This window comes from Lissotriton vulgaris, chromosome 5, assembly GCF_964263255.1.
Source record: "Lissotriton vulgaris chromosome 5, aLisVul1.2, whole genome shotgun sequence".
Taxonomy (NCBI): Eukaryota; Metazoa; Chordata; class Amphibia; order Caudata; family Salamandridae; genus Lissotriton; species Lissotriton vulgaris.
The window spans coordinates 350,154,586-350,168,709 of NC_141693.1; the positions used below are offsets into that span (position 1 = coordinate 350,154,586).

The following is a 14,124-nucleotide window of genomic DNA, read 5'->3' on the forward strand; positions in this document are numbered from 1 at the left end:
GGACAGAAAGCCACCCCTCTCTCACATATTTAAACACTTCCTGCAACACAACATCCTTTACCAAAGATTGCACCAATCCCTGTGCGAAATGCGACCTCCTTCCACAGCACTTACTCCAACCACCATTCATTCTTTTTGATTCAAATCTCGTTCATCCAAACAACTGCACAGCAACCTTCAGTCTGCTACCACATTTTTCTTTCCTTGCAGATATTCTACCACATATGTGTACTCCATCATCCTCATAATATAATGTGCAATCTTGGCTCAAGCTCTACTTGCCTCTCTGGTAGTAAAGACATCCACTAATGGGCAATGATCAGTTTGCAGTACAAACTCACAAACCACTTAAAATGCCCGACCAATATGCCAGGGCCTCTTGTTCAATGGGGGAATACATCAATTCCGCCTCTCTCAACGGTCTGAAGGCATATGCTATTGTCACCTCTCTCTCCCCACGATGCTGCATCAACCCTGTCCCCAACCCCACAACACCAGAATCAGAGCAAATTATAATTGTGTCACACGTGTCAAAGGGTTTCAGCGGAGGGGCAGACGCTATGTTCTCTTTTAACTGCACAAATTCTCGTTCACAAGCCTCACAACACTCAAACTTGACATTCCTTGCCATCCAATAGCTCACAGCCCCTAACATTCCGTGAAGCAGAATGCCACAGAATGCTTGCAATTTTTCACTGAAAATCACTTGGGTAGCATCCCAACCTATTGTTCTTTTGCTTAGCAGGCCACCTCAGTTTGGACCCAGCTTTATGCAAATCAGCCTTGACCCTGCTCCTCAATAGTCCAGCCCAAACTGCCAAGCCAGGTTCTACCTGAACCGGAATACCAGCAACAATAGGGCTGGTTTCGCCCTGATAAGGGCTCCTCAGCCAGGTATAGCTTGATTCCATGATGGGATGGGTCAAGACTGCTTCGTATACGGCTAGGTCCAAACTGGGGTTGCATGGTGAGCAAAAGATTGATGGATTTAAACCAGATCTGTGACTGCGGTGAATGTTTGACAATGTTCAGCATTCTGTCCCATCATCTTTTTTGGTTGCTATAGTCGCTCTAAGTGGGAAGGGTATGCCAAGCTGTGAGTCCAGTGCTTGCTATGCCACTGGATTCAAGCCAGGTCCCAGAATGCTTGTTTTTCATTCCAGGGAGGACCCTGGAGGTGAGGGCTTGACTGTTCCCCTGGGGAGCAGGGTCAAGACGGATTAGACTATGGCTGGGTCCAAATTGGGTTGGCATGGGACAAAAAAAGATGGATTTAACACAGACCTGTGACTGGGGTGAATGTTTGACAATGTTTAACATTGAGTCTATTTCCTTTGTGTTGCTATATTCTAATTTTACATCCACTTTTAATTTTAACAACTGCCAATTTGAGGAAAACGAAATATCTAACGGCGCTAAGGCCTTCGTGTCCCCTGCATGTACCCTCGCCATTTTGTGTAAACCTGTTCCTCCATTTTAGTGCCCAGCCTCTGCTGTAAGTTTCTCTCCTTCAGATACCCTGGGGGCTGCAGTTGCAGTCCTCTGACCTCGCATATTTGTGGTTGAGCCGATTCTAAGAAGAGGCCCAGCCTGGGGTGACAAGATAGCAGTGTGCAAAAGAGCTATCTGCTAACCTAATAAACTACAGTTGGGCCTCGAGCAGGAGGCCCACAGAAATGCACCTGCAGAGATAGGGCCCAGCCTTCCTGCCACCACTTAGAGATAAGCAGAGCTCACGGCAAGGGAAACCTCCAAGGCAGCTACACAAAGGACGAACAGGAAGGGCCTAACCGACCCGCCCCACCAGTCCACTGGTATGAAGCAACCATTCTCCTACAGATAAGAGCCATGCCCCAGGCTAGAGATAAAACCAGACATACTGGTCACCCTGACACCCAAGACCCTCCCTAACAGATAGGTAGAATGCAGCCCTGCAGGAAAGCTCAGATAAGTTGCACAAACAGGCAGTCCGGGTTTTAGCTGACCACGCAACCCCCACTATGCACCCACCCACCTATGACTCATTAAAGTGAACTCCTACATCCTCATATCTTTTTTTCTCTTCTGCTTGGAGGCTCCTCCCTATGTATGCAAAGAATGTATAAATATTGCACTCTGTGAATAAAGTTCAGACCACTCCTGAAACCGCTTGGTGAAGGAGCTCTCCCTTAACTCGAGTTAATGAGATAAAGCCCATTGACTCTAACACCACGGACTCTGCTCCTCATTTATGCTTGACCCTTTTGGTATTTATAGAAATTATGATAGTGTAAATAATTTATTTACCACAAATTCCTAAATTGTCATTAATATCTAAGTTTGTGTAACTACACTTATTGTGATGACATAAAATATGCTAATTTGGTGTTACTACTCGGAATTTCCAAACTTTGAGCTCCAAGATCAAATGTATATATATATATAAAAAACACCAGATTTGCCCAAAATGAAGAAGCCACACAAGATGAGTTTCACCATTTAATCCAAGGGTACAGTCCATCAAATACTCCCAGCAAAATACGGAGCCAAACGCGTTTCGGGCGTAACCACCGCCCTTGATCACTGGCAATTGGAGAAAGCAGTAAGTGAACCACCTGCATACATTATATTGTCCCGCCCCAGTGGGCGTGTACGCTGTTGCATGTTGGTTATTGCAGTCCACTATACATTCAAACCCCTGTGGGTCCCGCCGTGTCCAATATAATGTTCAATCTTACCCCAGTGGGCATGTCAGGAGTAATCGGGCAGACTCCATTAGCATCCTTGGATCGGACTCATCCTTCCTGCAGTGTCTCTTTGTTTCCGTCACTGCAGACCCGCTCAGTGCGCGGTGGGGCTTCTTCGCGGCTCGGCAGGCCGCTACACAAAAAACACCAGATTTGCCCAAAATGAAGAAGCCACACAAGATGAGTTTCACCATTTAATCCAAGGGTATAGTCCATCAAATACTCCCAGCAAAATACGGAGCCAAACGCGTTTCGGGCGTAACCACCGCCCTTGATCACTGGCAATTGAAGAAAGCAGTAAGTGAACCACCTGCATACATTATATTGATATATATATATATATATATATATATATATATATATATATATATATAATCTGACATTCGTTAAGAGGTTCTGGCTGTTAGGCTCCAAGAATCAGTATTTGGGGAGAGCTATGGTGGTGAACAAAAATAAACTACTGAAAAAAACATTTTTCAAAGTCGGAAATTGACACTGCAAATTCAAAGACATGTAGAAAAGCACCATACATCGACTCTAGCAATTACATATTCAACCCTAACGCCACTAACTTTGAAAACACATTAAACGAAGTCCAGGATAAAGTAGAACTCGTTTCCATTTTGAGAAACACATAACAAGAAAGTACAGTTCAGCCTGCAGATGCAAACGGAACTCACAGATAAGATTTCCACTTAAATGATACCGTCGCAAGAGACACCACTGAAACCACATCGCAGCAATGATCCAGCCAGCGCCAACGCTGTTCTGCAACATAGGGTTTTACAGGCCAATAAAAAGAGCGCGCGAGAACGAGGCTTGAGACGCACGTTCACCCTGTTCAAGCACTAGTGAGAGAACGGAATGACTGTTTGATAGAAATGTCTAGAAACTGTGTTGTCACTTCCTGTGGAATTTTCCCGGGGAACTTGAGTGCGCAGTGTGATACTGGACGTGGGCGGGGCTGACGCTTCATAATAAAAAGGAGGGAAACAGGAGGGGCCGCGCAGAGCGAGTGTAGTCGAAGCGCTGTTGGTTTTCCTGAAATTGTTATTTCGAGGAGCGACCGCGATCCTTCAGTGCAACTAGAAGACCCCTCCTGCACGTGTTGAACATAAAGAACCATCCACATTATAGTGAATAGTTTTTGTTTTAAAGAACTCGACGCTTGTGGTGCTGTTCGTACAGGTAAGTCATCGAGTGGCACAAAACCGCTTCCTCGCCCCTCCATCGCATAAAGGAGGCGCTGTTAATTGGGTGATAATTTCGAGGGGTGTCGGGGTGGATGGGGACAAGTCATGGTTGACTGTTTTTTTTCAGTACTTGTGACAGGGTGGAGGGACGTTTTAGTTCATCATTAACTGTACAGCTTTACACCCACAAGGGTAGAGAAGGGGAACAACTTTAATCTGACCAGGCGGGGTTTATGGGGCATACGGACGATCATATACTGGACTGTGTGAAGTGGGGACTAGGTCCTTCGAGGGTTAATGATTGATTAAAAAAAAGGTGTGTGCCAAGCCATCCAAAGCCGTGTGCGGCTAGCTTGGCACCACAAAGGTGATTGATGCCCGCTCCCATCACAAGTACGGCTGTCGCTATCTTCTTACTGCGAAATTGTCTGCCTTGATTTAACGGCAATGGGCGAACAAAGCTAGGGCATCGCCCACGTACCAGTGCCACCGCACGCCCCTCCCAGGTGCGCTGTTGTGAGAGCCTTTTGTGGTGGCGTGGGACGGTACAGCTTGTTCTGTTGCCCAGGATGCTGGCACTGACTCAGTACAGAGGGTGGGGGCAGGCAGGGCGATACCAGAGAGCAGCAGCAGCAGCTCGCCTCCTGGCACTTGCGTTCTACCAGAAGAACGACATGCAGGCGGGGCACAAGCGAGGATGTGGGGATTACTTCTCTTCTCTAGATAGATTAGTTTCGAACAACGGTTTACTTAATAAATCAGCAAACGTCCTTGATATCCTACCGGGCTAGTGGTGTCCAATCCCGTCGAGCTGGTATCTTGGCCGCTGAATCCATAATCGGATACATCTCTCGAACCAGACCTAATCTTGCCACTGCAACACAGCATGGGCAGTAATGCAACAGGTGTAGCTACAGCCCGTGGCGTGCAAGATATGAAATGTGCGTCATGTAACGTATGTGCTCCACTCAGCCGTGCATCCTTCCGTTCAAGCTTGCAAGCCCGTGTACCTGCAAATACTGGAGCAGACTGCGGCGTACCCTGCTGCATGGTCCATTTAACTATGTCATTGAGACTCGCTCTTCGATCGTCTATTAAGATCAGGCCGCTTACTAAGTACCTATGGGTATCACGAACGACTAGTAGACGCAGTCCGCTACCCTCTTTGCTCAAGTGACCGACGGGAACACTCGACTAGAGAGATTAAGGTGTCTCGTTTATGCCGTACATTACGTTACGGGAATGGAGGCTGAAAGCAACGCCGCTAAAAGGAGGATGAAAAGCGTTCCGCCTTGTCGCGTTTGGACGAAAAATTGTCTTGCACATACCAAATTAATTATTAAGTGTTCCATATTCGTGGACACGAATTTTTATTTTGTTAAATGCATTGTGTACTTCAAAAGCTGCTAATACTTCGACAAATGTGCAAAAAGGCTTCTCTCTGCACTCATGATATAAATTAAGAATATAGCCTGTAATTTACAATGTTGAAATGTATACTGCCGAACCTCACAGCAGCTTTCAAGTCATTTTAGTTTCAGTGATTTTTTTTTCTGTTGCAATTAATCCTAGCCCTTTCTAAAGCTTAAAGATCAGCAAAATGACATTTTGTTTAGAGCGAATTATTGACGTCGTGAGAGTTTAAATGCTTTTCATTTACACTTCGAATTAGTATGTCGGGGCAAAACATGCTGAGGCTTGTTCAACTTTTAAATGGATCAAAAGTTCTTTCTGACGTTACCTCCATTTTTGAAGGTTACTAGATCTCAAAAATCACAAAAACATTTTACCCTACTTCGTTTTACGTAACGGGGGTTCTCCCATAGGCAGTAGTAGCTCGCCTTTCCCCAAATGGATGTTAGCAACAAGCTAGCTAATTGTAGTAACAACGACCAACTGGATATATTTTTTGAGGTAGTGTGTTAATGGGACATTATGTTTAACCGCAGTCCAATTTGGGAACCCAATTGTCTGCCAATAGTAGATGCAACACTGTTCTCGTTCCAGTCTTGGGAGAGAATGACATAAGACTCTAGCGCTACTTGGAGATCGGCTAAGAATAGACCAAACAGGGCCTGCTCCTACTCGGGCTTATTCAATTCTGAACTAGCTTGTTCCGAAGAGGCTGCCTCTTAAATTCTTAAATCCACTTCAATTTGTACCTATTTGTTTCACCCCCTCGGTCCTCCGTGAAAATTAAATAATGTAAAGCACATTTTTACATCCTTCTGTTAATTGGAAGGAATTTGAAATTGGGGGCTACACATTGTTAGTATCTTCAGATAGTTGTGTGACAGCCACGCATGACATAACGCATTAATCTGTACAACACATGTCTTTACCACGAAAAAGTTTACCAAGCCTGCCTTTACAACTCAAGTGTATTTTGCAGGTAACTATAAAGCCTAAAAATATATATATATTACTTAATTGACCCTTGCCACCCAAATACCCTAACCCACCATAAAAATACCCTAGCCACCCAGGTAACTCTACCCAACCTAAATCCTAAAAACACCCTTGCCACCCACATACCCCTACCCACCTTTAACCCTTAATAACCTTGCCACCCAAGTACCCCTACACAACCCTTAAATACCCTTACTCAACTAAACCCTACAATACCCTTTCTACCCAACACCCATACCTACCCTAAACCTTAAAAATACCCTTGCCACTCAAATACCCCTACCTACCCGAAAAATACATTTGCCACCCAAATATACCTAGCCGTCCTAAAAATACCACTGCCACCCAAATAGACATACCTACCCTAAACCCTAAAAATGCCCTTGCCACACAAATACCACTACTCACCCTGAGCCCTATAACACAATTGTCACCTAAATACCATTACCCACCATATAAGAACATCATTGCCACCCAAATGGCCCATCCCACCCTAAAACTTCCCTTGTCACACAAATACCACTACCCACCTTGCACCCTAAAACACCCCTGCCACCCAAATACACTTACCCACCATAAAAATATCCTTGCCACCCAGGTACCCCTACCCAACCTAAACCCTAAAAACACCCTTGCCACCCAAATACCCATACCCACCTTAAACCCTTAACACCCAAGTACCCCTACCCCCTTTACAACCCTTAAATACCCTTACTCAACTAAACCCTAAAAATACCCATGCTACCCAAACACCAGTACCTACTCTAAACCTTAAAAATACATTTGCCACTCAAATACCCCTAACCTACCAGAAAAATACATTTGCCTCCCAAATACACCTAACCGTCCTAAAAATACCACTGCCACCTAAGTCGTCCTAAAAATACCACTGCCACCCAAATACCCAAACCTACTTTAAACCCTTAAAATGCCCTTGCCACACAAATGCCACTACTCACCCGAAACCCTATAACACCATTGCCACCAAAATACCCTTACCCATCCTATAAGATCATTGCCACCCAAATGCCCCATCCTACCCTAAGACTCCTCTTGCCACACAAATACCACTACCAGCCTTGCACCCTAAAACACAATTGCCACCTAAATACCCTTACCCACCCTATAAGAACATCCTTGCCACACAAATACCTCTACTCACCCTAAAATACAATTTCCTCCCAAATATCCCTACCCACCCTAAAAATTCCCTTGAGAGAGCGTGTAGGAAGGTAGGATCCTTCTGCATGTGTACTCTCACTTTTTGCCTGGTGCTAAGCTCGTTTTCGACTAGGATCCTGCTAATCAGGACCCCAGTCTATCTGATTTCTCCTTAAATTGTTATGTTATGTGCTTAGGTACACTCCAGAATGGATACTGGGGTACCCTTATCAGTCCCTGGTATATGGTACCCATATACCTAAGGCATAGGTACTCCAGAGGCCCCCGTGTACCAGCCTTCTAGTCCCGGACAGCACAAAATGATTGCTGCCAACCAGAAACACATTTCTGCCCTCCTGCTGCTGAGCCAAGCTCCAGGAGGGAAAGGCAGAACAATAGGCATCCTGTCCCAGGGAGTTGTGACCCCCTCCCAGACAGTATTTAGTGTATTATGGCTGAATGGGTGTGATTGCCACCGACCAAAAGTCGGCATGAGAGGTACATTTGGTGGTGTCCCTGTGCATAGTCCAGTTCAAACCAGTCCTAGGAACCGTTGGCTCCTGCTCTGGCACAAAACTGGACATAAGAGTAACCTCCCCACTGTCCTGATCCTCCCCTGAGAGGGTCCCCATAATCTGTCCAACCCTCTCCCGTGGGTTCAAAAGGGCTTACCTGGCTTTAGGACCTTAGATTCGACGTGGACAAGATTCTGAATCACAAACCACTGAACTTTGACCATCTAGGAACTCTGGACTTCGTTTGGACCCGACTTTGTCTCCCTCTCAATCTGAAGCATGGTCTGTGGCCGTGCACCATACCGGATCTGTGCAGGACCAGTGGAGCATCAAGGACAACCGAAGATATCTCACTTGAAGTGAAGGAGTCACTTCCCTTAATTCGCAGGCACCGCAACACTGCTGACCCTGAGCTCCTACGGACTCCGTAGGCTTCAGCAACACAGGAGGTGGGTTTCTACATCTCTCGAGGTCCAAGCTGCCCCCTCAACAAGTTTGAGGTCAGAATCCCTCGTGGGGGCCGCAATACCCGAACCCCTGTGCACTGCGTACATTTGCAAGTACATATGCTTGTTGGTGTTTCCTGAACAAGTGCATTGGGCTCAGTAGCCCAAATGTCTGGAACCATTTCCTACCAAAAACTCCAGCCCCCTCGCACCGAGTGCTCCGTGGGCTGCTGTTTGGTGAAAACGGCTGAGGTCCTCTTGTGACTCCTGTACCTCTGGCTTGAGGGTCAACTCTGCTTTTTTTTTTTTGGGCTCCCCTGATTGTTCCAGGCCTCCCCTGACACACCTTGCTGTGGTGAGTTTCATGGCCATTGCTAGTCCGAACCGTACATCCTTGACCTTCTGCGAGTGTTGCTGTTGCCAAAGCTTGTTGGTGCTTCCACCGGACACCGACCCCTCAGCACTCAACATTCTTCGTGAGACAGCTCGTATCAGGCTCCTGGTCGTCCTTAATGTCTCCTGGTCTCCGTAACTGCAGAGCCAAGAACTCGCCTAAAGCACCCGACTTCGGTAGGCATTCATCTACCTGAGTTACCCAGGATCTGTCCTCTCTGCTATCAGGTAATCTTTGACAAGAATCCACCTTTGAATTCCAACTGACACTTTCCTTCTTTCTAGCAGCGGTTCTTCTTCGAATTCCTCCATTCGGTTCAACAGTGGTTTCCGACGCCACTTCAGACCTATGCACCCGGCTTCCCTGGGATAGGTTACTCTGGCACCTCGGTATCCACGGATTGGGTGGCTCTACAATCTCCTAACTTCCACTGTTTTTCTTGGGATTCCACTGGGAAGAGTCCTTAAACTCCAACCACGACGTACCCATAGAATTGCACGGAGCACGCAGTCGTGTTCCCACACTGCACCCGTCCTCCATGGGGTCCCCACTTACCTTGGGTGGTTCCTTGGGGTCCCAGCAATTCTACAACCTCTCAACACTGTCTTGACTCGTCGTGGTTCTTATACCACTATTTTAGTATATGGTTTGGTACCCCCCTCCCCCGGGGCCCACTGTTTATTAGTGCCATTACTGTAATTTCTGTGCTATAATATTGTGATTATCTCCGTGTAGGAGATACTGTGTCGTACTTGATAGTGTTATATTAATAAATACACATTTTTATAACTACTGTGGTTCTCTTTTCATTTAACCAATACTGTAAGGTTGCATTCTGGTAAAACAAGCTGCTTAACATTCCTTTAAGATTAAGCCTGAAGGCTGCTCTCCACAGCTTCCACTTATCTTTGACCTCGTAAATCACCATAAGGGTTGTTTGTACTAGTACAAGGTGCCAATTTATATTAGTGGACAGCATATACCAGGCCAACTTCTCACATTGATCTGCAGCTATTGTCTCCTTTCTGGTGAAGAATTGGCTTGGTAGTTTAGTGTGCCCTGTTCCCATGATGCACTGGGCCAGGGACAGACTGATTTGCATATAGCCAGGTTCTGAGCTGGGATGGTGCAGTGAGATAAATAACGGTGATGGATCAAGCCCTGATCTTTGGACTGGGTAAGAGTGGTCTGCTTAATTCAGACACTCTGTTCATCACCACCCCCTTTTCTGAATCGTTTTTGGCCACTATAGGTGTGGCAGGGTATACTCAGACATGAGTCCCTTTCTCACTGCACCATCAGGATTCAAGCAAGCCGGGCCGAAGACGGCTGAAATGCCAGAAACCGGTCCCCGGTAGCTTGTCTCCTTTCTGGTGAAGAATTGGCTTGGTAGTTTAGTCTGTCCTGTTCCCATGATGCACTGGGCCAGGGACAGACTGATTTGCATATAGCCAGGTTCTGAGCTGGGATGGTGCAGTGAGATAAATAACGGTGATGGATCAAGCCCTGATCTTTGGACTGGGTAAGAGTGGTCTGCTTAATTCAGACACTCTGTTCATCACCACCCCCTTTTCTGAATCGCGATTGGGATTCAAGCCTGCAATGTTTAACCAGATAAAGCCATTTATTGATTAACTCTCTAGTACTAGGTGCATATAATACTAGCTTAGAATAAGTAATTTCTACTGAACTTAGGGTTGGGTAAGTCAAGGGTCTAGCACACCCTTTCTCCATCCTCAGAGTTTAGTTCCCATTAGGTAAGGTAGGTGCAACACATTACCACACTTAGTAAATCTACTAAAGAAGATGCCAGTGAGCTTTCATTCCAAAAATTGAAAGCCCTGTGTGCCTCTAGAAAGTTAAAGATACGGAGAAGTGCCAACACTCAACGCCTGGCAGAGGTGTTACTATCAGATGACCTAAGGAAGTTTCCTGGGTCAGATGAACAGGACAGAGTGGGTGGGACAGGGAATGAAGAGAGGTCAGGAGGGGACACCTTTTATGGCCTAGATAGACTCTAACCTTGACCAGGGAGAACCTATTGGTTCCCACCTGGTTAACTCGGATCTTCAAGAGGAGAATGGAAGAGGCCATAAGCGCCCTCTCTTTACTCTCCAGATCTCCCTCTGCAGAGTCAAATCACTCCGGACAGTCTGCAAGGACCTCTGTATCTAGCAAGAGAGACCACTCTTTTGATAGTACAGGGATGTGGAATTCCTATAGCCCAACGCCCAGGACATATTGTTCGGGGTCAAGGGCAACAAGTTTTAATGTGCATTTTGTCCTTTGGACAAGCAGGCCCAACACCCTGCAGCACAAACCCTTTGGCTACCAGTTTGCAGTACCACATTAAGGATCAGGGAAGGGCACTACCTGCAGTTAAGTTAATATTTGTGTGCAGGTTAACGCTGTTCAAACTTGTATTTATGGTTCATTAATTGAGAGCCTTTATTATTAGGCTGAGCGCTTTCAGTAGATGTAAGTTCTGACTGCACTACTGACAGAGGTTCCAGTATAAAAATGTGGACACTCGGTTTCAAAGTTTAGCAATATGAGGCTATGCATAATGCTCCCAGAATGCTCTCTCATTAGATCGAAATATTTGCAGAAGCTTGAAAGCAAGATGAACGATTATTTGCTTTTAGTATGTAATGTTCCTAAAAAATGAAAGTAGGAAAAACATTTTTTTGCCAAACTACTGTAAAATTTCAGTTCCCATTTCTTTGCAGCATCATTTAGTAAAATGTGTTGATGCATGCTAGTATTTCCCCAAAATATTCAGTAGAAAATCAGTGTAACCAGTTTCAATACGATTTTGGGAAACAAAAATAAACAAGCATTGGCGAAGCCAGTAGGTCTGAAATGGTGGTCAGCTTTTTAGTTTTGGCAATGTGTGACTTGTTTTGCCATGGTTCTCGTAAAACCTTATAATTGTGAGAGCTGCCGGACCCTCACCATTATAACAAGCATTGGCCAAAGCAAAAATTGTTTTTGGTCTCAAAAAAGCACTCACTGCCACATCAGTTACTGGCACTCGACAAAACTACTTTGTGTGCCGCTATGCTCCTTGTGAAAGAGCCGAATGCTGTCACTCACCGTGAAGCCAGGCGAAAAAGAGAGAGTTTTAATAAACACAAACTGTCATGGTTAACGCAAGACCAAAAATAGCGGCCCAATTTTTAAAGAATCTCAAAAGTGCACCCTTGGTATATTTCCTTGCATTAAGGGCAGCTATATGGCTTTCGTGAATTAATTAGAATTTACAGCAGCAGGGAAAGAAATAGTACTCCTAGAAAATATTTGTGAACTGCATTTTAGCATGAGCAAATGTGCATGTGTAGATTTGCTCATGCGAAAACCTGAGTGTTTGCTAGTTTATTTTCCCTCCAACCATTTTTTTCCCAACTCCGGAAGAAGGTTTACATCTGCCATTGTCAGGAGTAAATTTCCAACATTTCTCAGTATTAGAAAAGATTAGGGAAGAGTTGTTAAAACCCCTTAAAAAATGCAAGTTAGTAGGTTTGCACAAACTCAAAAGGACATTCCAACCCTGGAACTATTGTTTACCCCTACCTTCAGTCCCAGTATGTAGATCTGTGAAAACGTAGCAAAATAAAGGGATTGCTAGTATTCAAACACTACTATATGAGCCCTGGCATAATCAGAGAGGCTATATAAGAGCTCTTATATAATGAGATTGCTACCATCATTTGTCGCCGCACAAAATGGCACCAAAGGGACAAGTGGATTTTGTTACAGGACAAGTAGATTTATGAAGCAACCTGCCCCATGGACAAGTAGATACATTAATAAATTCCACACCCCTGTGATAGGGAGAACCAACTTCTTGAGCTAGAGAAAGCTAGGCTTGGGCTAGAGCCGTTGGCCCTTGATAAGGAGTCACTAGAAGTCCAGAGAGCTAGAAAAAATTTGGAACTAGAGTCCCATGGTAGCAGCGCCAGTGTCCGTAGAGTTAAGGAACAGTCCTTTGATAATAGGAACCTGAGCTAGATTATCCCCCACCATGTTGGGGCTGACATCCATAAATGGATACCTGCTTTACAGTGGGCCTGTAAAGTTCAGAGGCTCCCTCAAGAGCAATGGGCAGCTATCTTGTGGCTCTCCTTTGCTGACAAAGGTAGAGATATTCTCCTCACTGTCAGAGAAGAGGATGCTGACAACTATTCAATCTTGAAGAGTGCTCTCATTGATGGGTTTGGCTTAACCACTGAACAGTACATGATTAAGTTCAGAGACATCCAGAACACAGACTCGGGATTAGGTAGACTTTTTGGATAGTGCTACAAATGCTCTGGAAGTATGTTTGCTTGGCAGCAAAGAGCATGACTATTTAGGATTGTACAATTTGATTATGAGGGAGCAGATTCTTAATTGTCAAAAACAGCTTTTGCACCAGTACCTGGTGGACTCAGATCTGACTTTTCCCCCAAGAATTGGAAAAGAAGGCATCTAAATGGGTCAGAACCAGGATTAAGCAGTAGCACCCAGGTGATGGTGACCAGAAGAAAGATACGTCTAAGACCCAAGAGAAAGTGGGGATAAATCCAAAGAGAAGTCCTCTGATGGTCCCCAAAAGTCCTCCTTGGGGGGGGGGGGGGGGGGGGGGGGGGGCTCCTAAAATCCTGCTTTCCCTAGAAAGAAACCTTATTGTATTGTTTGTAAAAAGCCAGGCCACAGGAAGAATGATTATATATATATATATATATATATATATATATATATATATATATATATATATATATATATATATATATATATATTCCTCCAGCTTGACAACATATAAGCGTCTTGGGGTTTACAACTGATCCTGAGCTGATAAAGTTTGCATGGTGAAATTCCATCCCCATTCATTGTCAGGACCACATTAGTATCTCAATATGTAAGCAGTGGGATAAAGTGATTGATTTACCTGCAGGTAATTTGAATATTTCAGCTTGCTCCCTATACAAAATGACCTGTTTTCGAATCAAGCATTTTCAAGTTACCAATACTTAAGTATACTAGAGATGCACATGTGACATAATATTTAGTTTTTGACTTTATCGTCAATATTGGATTCTTTTCCACTTATTTCCATTATACTCGAGTAAAACGCACCATATTTTCCCCCCAGCTTTTTTGGTTGATGGTCACAAGGTATCTGCATAGTAATAATAGAAGTTGCTACACAATGTGTGACCTACATAATTTAAAAACGAGAGAAATAAATGGAGTGAAACAAAAAACAATTGTAGGTATTTGGTGCTTTAGCTTGGTTGT

At 44.8% G+C, this 14,124-nt stretch overlaps 1 protein-coding gene across 3 annotated transcripts in view; it reads left to right on the top strand.

Annotated features, from left to right (window-relative positions):
* Positions 1 to 3,732: 3,732 nt before the first annotated feature.
* Positions 3,733 to 14,124, top strand: part of TMEM269 (transmembrane protein 269) — a 146,699-nt gene continuing 136,307 nt past the window's right edge. For all 3 annotated transcript variants that reach the window (XM_086921615.1, XM_086921614.1, XM_086921613.1), the window contains exon 1: positions 3,733 to 3,914. The gene's annotated coding sequence lies outside the window, so the exon portion shown is untranslated. The remainder of the gene's footprint in view (positions 3,915 to 14,124) is intronic.